Genomic DNA, 9,467 nt, shown 5'->3' with positions numbered 1-9,467 from the left:
GACAAGAGAAGTGGGTCCCCCGCCTGCCCGCCCGGGCTGTCGCCGCGACCCCATCCCCCCCACCCCCGTGGAGGTCGGAGACATCCGGCCCGGGCGGGCGACACCGCGAGGCCGGTGACTTCCTCTCTTTTCCCCGCAGCCCCGCGCCTTCCCTCCTCCGTCCGGGCCACCCTCGGCTCCCCCGTGTCCCCTGGGTGCAAAGCTAGGGCTCAGTAAGCAAGGGGAGTGGGACGACACGCGTGTGCGAGGGTGTGAGCGCGGACACACAGCGGCCAAGCAGCAAACCCCGCGTCTCCCCGAACTCCCGCCTCGGACCAGCCGGCAGCCCGGGCGCCCCAGGGCTCCCTGCTCTGGGACAAAGCTGCCACGGCCTCCCCGCGGGAGCGGGGCGCGTCGTCGCCAGCTCTCCTCAGCCTCCCTCGGCCGCGACTCCGTCCCAAGGGGCCTCCGGGCCGCCAGGGGTCCGGGGGAGACCCGGGCCGGGCTCCCGCAGCCCTCGCCCCGCGCGCCCCCGCCGCCGCTCACCTGTTCAGCACTTTGCGGATCCTCTGGCGCACGCCAGCCCGGGAGGAGGCGGACAGGCTGCCGCCGCCGCCGCCGCCGCTGCCCTCGGCCGGCAGGTTCTCGATGGTGGTCACCACATGGTTCGGCGGGGCCGGCGGCGGCGGCTGCAGCTGCTGCTGCGGCGGCTCGGGGGGGATCATCGCGGCAGAGGCGGCGGCGCGGCGGCGATCAGAACGCAGCCGGGCGCATCGTGCGCCGGCTCCGGGCCCGGGAACGCGCAGAGGACCCGGCCGGGCGGCCGCGGCCCGGGGAGGCGGCGCTGCCTGCGAAACGGCGACGCGCGGAGACACCCGCGGCTACGGCCGCCGCCGCCGCCGCCGCCCAGCCCGCCGCTCACTCCTCTCCAGTCCCGGTGCGCGCCCCCTCGCTCCGCCGCCGCCGCCTCCCGGCCCGGCTCTTCCCCAGCCGCGTCCCCAAGTCCTGGCACGCCCCGCGAAGTGGCCGGGAAGGGGGGCGCGCACCGCCGCCGAGCTGCCCGTCGGCTCAGGAGACCTCCACGGGGAGAGAGGATGCGGCTCCGGGCTTCGCCTTCCCTCCCGGCGCCCAGGGCTTCTCGGGGCGAGCGGCGGCACTAGTGCTAGCGCCGCCTCAGCCTGTGCCCCGCTCTCTCGGAAAGCTGCCGTCTGTGTCTCACGGAGTGAAAGACCGAGAGTGAACCCTGAGAGCCGGGCGGGGGCGCCGCGGCGGCGGTGTCGCTGCGGCGGCGGAGGGGGGCCAGGGCGGGGACACGCGCGCTCCGTCTTCGCCAGAGGGCGCTCGGGAGGCCCCTCTTCCTCGCCCCGGTCCACCCGAGGCCCGCGCTCCGGGCTGCGATGATTGTCTTCTTTTGTTTTATGTATGTATGTACGTATGTATGTATGTATGTATGTATGTATGTATGTATTGTTCGCGTGAGGCTGGGGATGGATCTTCCCTCTTTAGTTGGAGGGGACTCCCCGCTCCTGCCGCGACACCGCGGAATCCTAGCACCACCCTTCTGGGACAGCGCCAGGACCCGAGGACGAGGTGCTGACCCCAATGAGCACCCAAAGTCGAGTATCCTAACGATTACACCAACACTCACCATAATGGGCCTGAAAGAAATTGGAGGAGACACAACTTCGCACAAGGAAACCATTCTGGGAACTGGAAAAAGCTTATCAGACCAACTCAGCGTCTCCGTTTTGCAGCGCTGCGAAGGGAACGTGGGCAGATTCGAGTTCCAATTGTGCCTCTAAAACTTGTTAGCAGAGATTCCCTAAGCAATTTATGTACTTACGTTCTGAGGCACTTCCTCCTTTGTGCAGCGAGGCTCCGCGTATCTTTCTCCCCGAGGTGTTGTAAGAGTTAAATGAGGTAAACCACCCGGTAGGGGGCCCTGATGGCTTTTTCGGTGGGGCTCTGACCACGGGATCTCCATTCCCAGAAGGGAAAGCCCTGGAGAATCTGGCACAGAAACCTTAGCCCTAAACAAGACCCTATTTCTCCCAAAGGAAACTGATTTCCGTGTTCGCTCCAGATTCCAGTTAATAACTCTTAAGAGAGTTGTATTTTTTTCCATTTTCCTTTATCTAGATTGCCTGGATAGGGATCTTACTGTGAAAAATGATAGGAATTTTGAATTTTTCTCCGTTTTACTGCAGTGTGTGGAACTATTTTGCCTGAAAATGTTTCAAAGGTAAGTATGTTTACAGAAAGGCATGCTAATACCACTACTGAATCCAAACGCACAGATAAAAAACACTGGTGATTTGCCACAGAGAATGGAGCTGGGGGAAAAAACCTTGGAGAAAGGAATGGACCATGTCTGACTAACAAAAAGGAGAGGGGAGGATGAAAAGATGAGATTCCTTATTTGGCTAAGAAGTTGCCATCCCTGGTGCCTGGCATCCTGGCTATGCACTGGAGGGTGGAACCTGCTTGGGATTCTCTCTCCTTTTATCTCTGCCTCTCCCCGGCTGGTGCTCTCGGTCTGTGTCTCCTTCTCTTTCAAAATAAAAATAAATAAGCATTTTTTTTTAGTTGCCATCCCTTTAAGAATTTTGGGAGCCTTTTTTTTTAAATAATCAAAAATCTGAGGAAATATCTATTTAAAAACTCTTTAATCTATATTTCAATTTATGTAAAACCAGGTTACTATCTGAAATATCCTTGAGGTCTTTAATACACAAAAAATTAACCCAGATTAGAGCATTTTCCCTTCTATAATTAACACACTATCCTGTTCTTTCTCAAGAACTTTTGACTCTCAGATTTTTCCACCTCGGATTAGGACAGGACACTCTGAAGAAGTGTTACAAACAGAACCAAAGCTTTTAACTTACAGATATTAAAATTCTAATAGTTCACAATGAGTTTGCCCTTGGAGGACCCACCAAATGTAGGACCATATTTCACTTCAGCTCAACCTGGAAGCAAATCATGGTAAAAATCTCTCTATTAAAACAACATTTGTGGTAATTTGAGATGTCTGCCTTGAATGACTGGTTGCTTCAGTGCCCTCTTCCTTCACATTTGGCTTGCTTCCTTTTGACTGTTTTTGGCACGTCACAACTCAGTGCTATGCCTGCACTTCAGTGTCTGCATTTCTGTCTGGTCATTTTTCCAGAGGGACTACTGAACCCAAAGTATCTAAATCTCCACTGAGATTTAGAAGGGAGAAAGCCAGGATGGAAGAGGAACAAGATGAGAGAGGTCAAATTTCAATCCTACTATTAAGACCTCAAACAGTTACAAGCCTCACGGTTTCATTCTTCCTTATTGTAAAGGGGATACAGCATCAGATCCATTCTTACCTCCAATTGTGTGCTTCATGCTCATCTCCTAAAAGTGGCTAAATAGTATTTGAGAGGTAAGGAAACAGGTTTTAAAAGTACTCATGTCATGGTGGTGAGTCTGATGTGGATTTTAAAAATGGAGACATGGGGAAGGCCCATTTCCCTGCTGCCTCCTTGGCCTCCAAATCCATCCTCCAGGGACACCTGGGTGACTCAGTAGGCTGAGTGTCTCACTTTTGATTCCAGCTCAAGTTATGATCTCATGGTTCATGGGATCAAGCCCCACGATGAGCTCTGCATTGACAGCGAGGAGCCTACTTAGGATTCTTGCTCTCCCTTTCTCTCAATTCCTTCCCCACTGGCACTCTCTCTGTCTGTCTCTCTCTCAAAATAAAAATATTGTTTTAAAACATTTAAAAACATTTTTTTAAAAAATCCATCCCCCATGAGCTCTGAACAAAAGCAAAGGGGATGAAGGCATTGGGTTGTGGACCAGTATATAGCTTTTTAGTTGTGGCACGTGGGTACCAGGATCACACTTATTGCTCGGTTTACCTCTCATTCACAGGGTATGATTAGTGATGCCACAACATTGCAAAATTTCCATTCCACTCTTACTCTTACCTCATCCAATTCTCACTTGACCCAATGCTAGCTCTGTTGAATTCCTTTAGGAAGCAGAAGTTGACTCTCAGCTACACTTTTTTTTAACGGTGCTCATTCTGAAGACGTTTCCACTCATACGAGAAAGAGTGGCATTTGGCCTGTGTCTCCGTCCTCTGAGTCACCAGGCATTTTGACTCGTCTGTTTAGCACAGACTGCACCTGTGTGTTGTATTTGGATGAAAGCTTCACAGTCATGCTCCAGAAGTGACTGATGATCCTCTCCAAATTGTTGACCAGTTGCCTGGAGTTGCTGGGGCTACTCCAAATGCCCAGTGGCCCGTCTGCTCTCCCTGTGCCTTTCTCTTACTCTTTTCCTTTCTCTCCTAGGTCTTGTTGAATCCAGTCAACACATACTACTAGACATATGACATTTAGAATGCTAGAAGTCACACAGGAGAGAAGGAAGCAAAGCTGGTGGGAAACTTACAGAGATGGGCGAGTAGAATGGGTAGGTCTTTAAATGTATATCCAAGCAACGGATAAAATAATCAAAAGATCAAATTGGCAGAACTTCACTGAACCTCCTCATCATTTAGACAGTCTGTAGATGATATTAGTGGATAGGAAAAATATGCACAGGGCAGGAAGACGGATAGAAAACAACAGGTTTCAAAGACTATTGACACATTTTACATACCTCTTCTGTTTATTTAAGTAGTGTGTGTGTGTGTGTGTGTTTTGAAAATGTATTATTCTTTGGGGGAAACTCTGAATACTGTTCATAGGCTTATAATTGACCTTTCCTGATAAAAGACATGGAGCACTAGAGAAGGGGATTAGTGTTATTAGTTGTGAATACGGGCTAATTTTCCAGGGTCAGACTTCATTATGATAGGCCAAAAATGTCTAAGTATTACTTGCCAAGTGTTCTATTTCCAAAAGCATCATATGGTATATTTCTGACATGATGACATGATGAGCCCCTAACAACAGGCAGGTTGCCATATTCAGTAAAGGCATTGACTTAGTAGTTCCAGTTTCCTCATGATTATTTCAATATCTCAAGATATTAACCAAAAAATATGTGAATGATTCCTGTCTTAGTCACTTTCAGCTGCTATAATAAAATGCCACAGACTAAAACAACAAACATTTATTTCTCAGTTCTGGAGGCTAGGAAGTCCAAGATCAAGGTATCAGCAGACGTGGTGTCTGGTGAGAGCCTTCTTCCTGGTATGCAAATGGCCATTTTCTTTCTGTATCCTCACCTGGTGGAGAAAGATCATCTCTCTCATGTCTCTTCTTATAAGGGTACTAAGACCATTCATGAGGGCTTTACCCTCATTACCTAATTATTTCCCAAAGACCAACCTCCAAATACTACCACACTGGGGATTAGGGTTTCAACATATAAACTGGTGGGGGAGGGGAGGGGAACACAAACATTAATTTCATAGCAATATCCCAGAAACACTTATTATTTTCAATACATATATCAATTATCTCTGGATAGGGCAGCAAAATCCTCATATAAACATCATTTATAACTTTTAACTAATGACATCAATACCATCTCCCCTCCAGATGTTTTAATTCACAAAAATATTAATGCAAAGTGTTGGTAAAATTGTAGTGACTCTCATGTGGCATTTATATACTGACTTGTCAGTGACTAGGTAGGGAGAAACTATGTTATAGTAGAAATTGGAACCAAAGAAATCTCAGTTCTAAATCCAACTCTATTGAATGGCTTAGTTTTAGTCAATGCTCAAAACTTTCTGAGCATCTGTTTTCTAATCAATGAAAATGGGGGTATAATGTCTACTCTACAGGACACACACAGACTTGCAATAATGTAAAGAATCTGTCATAAAAGGTATTTAAAAAAATAATTGGTCTGGACTTGGATATGATGGGGTGGACAGTATTAGAATGGTCCCCATGAACAACTCTAAAAGCTGTATTGAATCTTAGACAGTAGCCACATAAGGCCATGATCCTTTAAAGACAAGAAACATGTAAGAAATGAAACACATTAGCACATCAATGAGCCCCAGATTCATCTCAGCTTCATCCTGAGGGCATTTCCAAATCACTGTTCAGAAATATAGTGCCTAATCAGAGAGAGGTGGTCTCACTGCGTAGAAGAGACAGATACCAGAGTTTAGAGCTGCAAAGACCACTGCAATTTCTGGAGAAGATTCTACAAAGGAGGGATTTAGGAGAAGGAATCTAAAATCTCTGTGTGAAAACTGCACAGAGAGCCAACTCCTAAGAATTACATCTGCAAGGCAAGACTCTGGGAGGCCCAGCAAAGAAAGCTGGAGAGCTGGAAAGACATTTCAGATGCAGTGTAGTGTTGAGAAGGACAGAGGTTTGTATTTAGACCCAGTGATTATAGAGAGTATTTCATGAACTCCCAGGCTTTGGGTCACCACTCAAAAAAAAAAAAAAAAAAAAGCCATACCGTAAGTATAAGGACTATGTCATAGCAGTAAGAACTATGCCCTAAGACTAAGGACAATGATAGACCTTATTTAAGAGAGACAAGAATATCTGTTCTCACCACTTCTACTCAGTGAAGTAGAACTGATCTAGCCAGTTCAATCAGCAAGAAAAATAAATAAAAGGCATCTAGATAAGAAACAAAAAAGTAAATCTATCTCTATTCACAGATGCATGACCCTATATGTAGAATATCTTAAGGAATCTACCAAATAAAAAGTGAAAAACAAAAAATACTATTACAGCTAACACACAAATATAACAAGGTTGCAGAATCTCAAATTGATATATATCAATTAAATGCATTTCTATACACTAGTCATGAACAATTTGAAAGTGATATTAAGAAATAATTCCATTTATAATTGTATCAAAGAGAATAAAATACTTAGAGAATAAATATAGTAAGAGTAGTACAAGATGTATACATGAAAAATGATAAAGGATTACTGAAGTAAATTGAAGATCTACTGAAATGGAAAGCCATCCCATGTTCATGTATCAGAAGACATAATATTGTTTAGATGGCAATATTCTTCAAATTGCTCTACAGATGCAATATAATCCCTATAAACATCTTTCCAGGCTTTTTTACAAAAACTGACAAGCTGATCTTCAAATTTATAGGGAAATGCAAAATGCATTGGATAGCCAAAACAATTTTGAAGAAAAAAGTTGAAGGAATTTTATTTCCCACTTTCAAACTTACTATCAAACTGCAGTTATCAAGACAGTATGATACTGATTTAAGAGTAGACACAGAGATCAATGGAACAGAACTGAGAGTCCAGAAGCAAATCCTTATATTTATGGTCAATTGAGTGATTTGCTCAGAAAACTCATTGAGAAAAGTCTTTTCTATAAACAGTATGGCAGGGCACCTGGGTGGCTCAGTAGGTTAAGCGTCTGACTTCGGCTCAGGTCATGATCTCCCGGTTTGTGGGTTCAAGCCCTGCATTGGGCTCTGTGCTGACAGCTAGCTCAGAGCCTAGAGCCTGCCTCAGGTTCTGTATAAATGGTATGGGACAGTTGGATATCCACATGTAAAATATGAACTCAGACTTTTGCCTCACACCATACACAAAAATTAACTCAAAGTGAATGACATACCTAAATGTAAAATCTAAAGCAATAGGACTTTTATATGAACACACAGCATTAAATCCTTGAGAACTTGAATTATGCAAAATTTTTTGATATGACACTAAAAGCATGGTCCACAAATAAACAAAATCGAAAAGAACTTCATCAAAATTCAAAAGTGTGTGCTTAAAAGTACATCATTAAGAAATGGAAATACAAGCAACAGATCAGGAGGAAAATGTTTATAAAATACATATCTGATGACAGATAAACAGATATACATGATCCAGAATATATAAATTCTTATAACTCAATAAGAAGCAAGCAAACCATTCAAAAATAGTCAAAAGATTTGAATAAACATTTCACCAAAGAAGATGTTTGAATGGCTAATAGGCATGTAAAAAGATGTTTAATATCATTAGTCATTGGGGGAATATAAATTAAAACCACGGTGAGATATCATTTCATACCCACTAGGCTATAATAAAAAAGACAGACAATTACTAAGTTGGTAAATTGTAGAGAACAGGAAAACTGACACATTGTTGCTGGGAATATAAAATCGTAAACCACTTTGGAAAACAGCGTGGCAGTTTCTTAAAAAGTTAAACATAAAGTTATCATATGACCCAGAAATCCCACTTCTAGGTATCTACCCAAGAGAAATGAATACATATACCCACACAGAGACTTGCATATAAGTGTTTGTAGAATCATTATTCATCATAGCCAAAAATTGGTGAAAAAAACTAAAAGTTAATCAACTAGTCAATGGATAGACAACAATGTGATTTGCCATACAATAAAATATTTCTCACCAGTAAGAAATTACCAACTACAGGTACATGTGGAGATGGATGAACCTCAAACACATTATGCTAAGTAAAGGAAGGCAGACACAAAGGACCACTTAATATATTATTCCACTTACAGGAAATGTTCAGAACAGGCAAATCTATGGATATAGAAAGTAGATCAGTGGTCGCCTAGGACAAAGGTGGAAACAAGGAAACTAACAGCAAATAGTAAGCTGTTCTTCCAAGATGGCGGCTCCAAGGCAAGTAATTAAGCATTGGGAGCCAGTTTCCCTGAGGGAGGGTGCCGGGGCAGTGGCTGCAGGGCGAGGTGGTAGCCTTCCACTACCAGTCCAAAATGCTGCCTTTAAAATGTCTCTCTTCCAGTGGAAAGCCCAACCATGCATAAACTTACAGTATGTCTCAGATGCGGAAATAATTAATGACTGAACAGACCCCTCCTCCACTAGCTGCACTCAATGTTAGTAAGCTTGCCAGAAAACCATGGAAGAAGGAGGAGAAGCTGAGCTAGGCCTATGCAATGAGTGCTGGTGTCTCCCTAGAGGGCCAGCAGCTCTTCCAGACCAAACACAAGACCTTTAAAGACTGTAAATGCCAAGACAAAAAGATCATAGCCATGGAAGAAGTTGTTAACACACCGACCATATCAAGTGGTAAACTGTAAAAGCAAAGAGGAGCTTGCACTGAGCCATGTACACAAAATAGTTTAAAAACACTTTAGAGAAATTGAAAGGCAAAAGATACTGCCACGGTCACAAGCCCAGCAACAACAGAAGGAGGCTGCCCTGTTACCCTGAGTCCCCACACACAGAGGACTCTTCCACATCCAGCCAAGGAGGAAATGGTGGTGGCTTCAGCGGAGGCAGGCTAGGGGAGGGGAGGAATCCTATATTTCCTGTGGACTCTTGTTAACAAAGGGTCAGCATTTCCAAATCTTAGACTTCAACAAACAAAATACTTAAAAAATGAGCAAGAGGATAATTTAAAAGTTGAAGGAAATAAACAGTAAATAAACAGTACATAATAAAACTGATTTTAATAAAATAATCATCATTGTTGCACAATTAGATAAATTTACTAAAAATCATAGAGTTGTAGGCATGATATGGTTGAATTTTATGATATGCAAAATATG

General features: G+C 44.6%; 1 pseudogene; it reads left to right on the top strand.

Annotated features, from left to right (window-relative positions):
- The first annotated feature begins 1,466 nt into the window (after window positions 1-1,466).
- Window positions 1,467-9,129, top strand: LOC120241107 (annotated as a pseudogene).
- The last annotated feature ends 338 nt before the right edge of the window (window positions 9,130-9,467 follow it).

This window comes from Hyaena hyaena, unplaced genomic scaffold, assembly GCF_003009895.1.
Source record: "Hyaena hyaena isolate Hyena2069 unplaced genomic scaffold, ASM300989v1 scaffold_279, whole genome shotgun sequence".
Taxonomy (NCBI): Eukaryota; Metazoa; Chordata; class Mammalia; order Carnivora; family Hyaenidae; genus Hyaena; species Hyaena hyaena.
The sequence above is the reverse complement of the archived record's forward strand: the minus strand, read 5'-3'. Positions and strand labels throughout refer to the sequence as shown.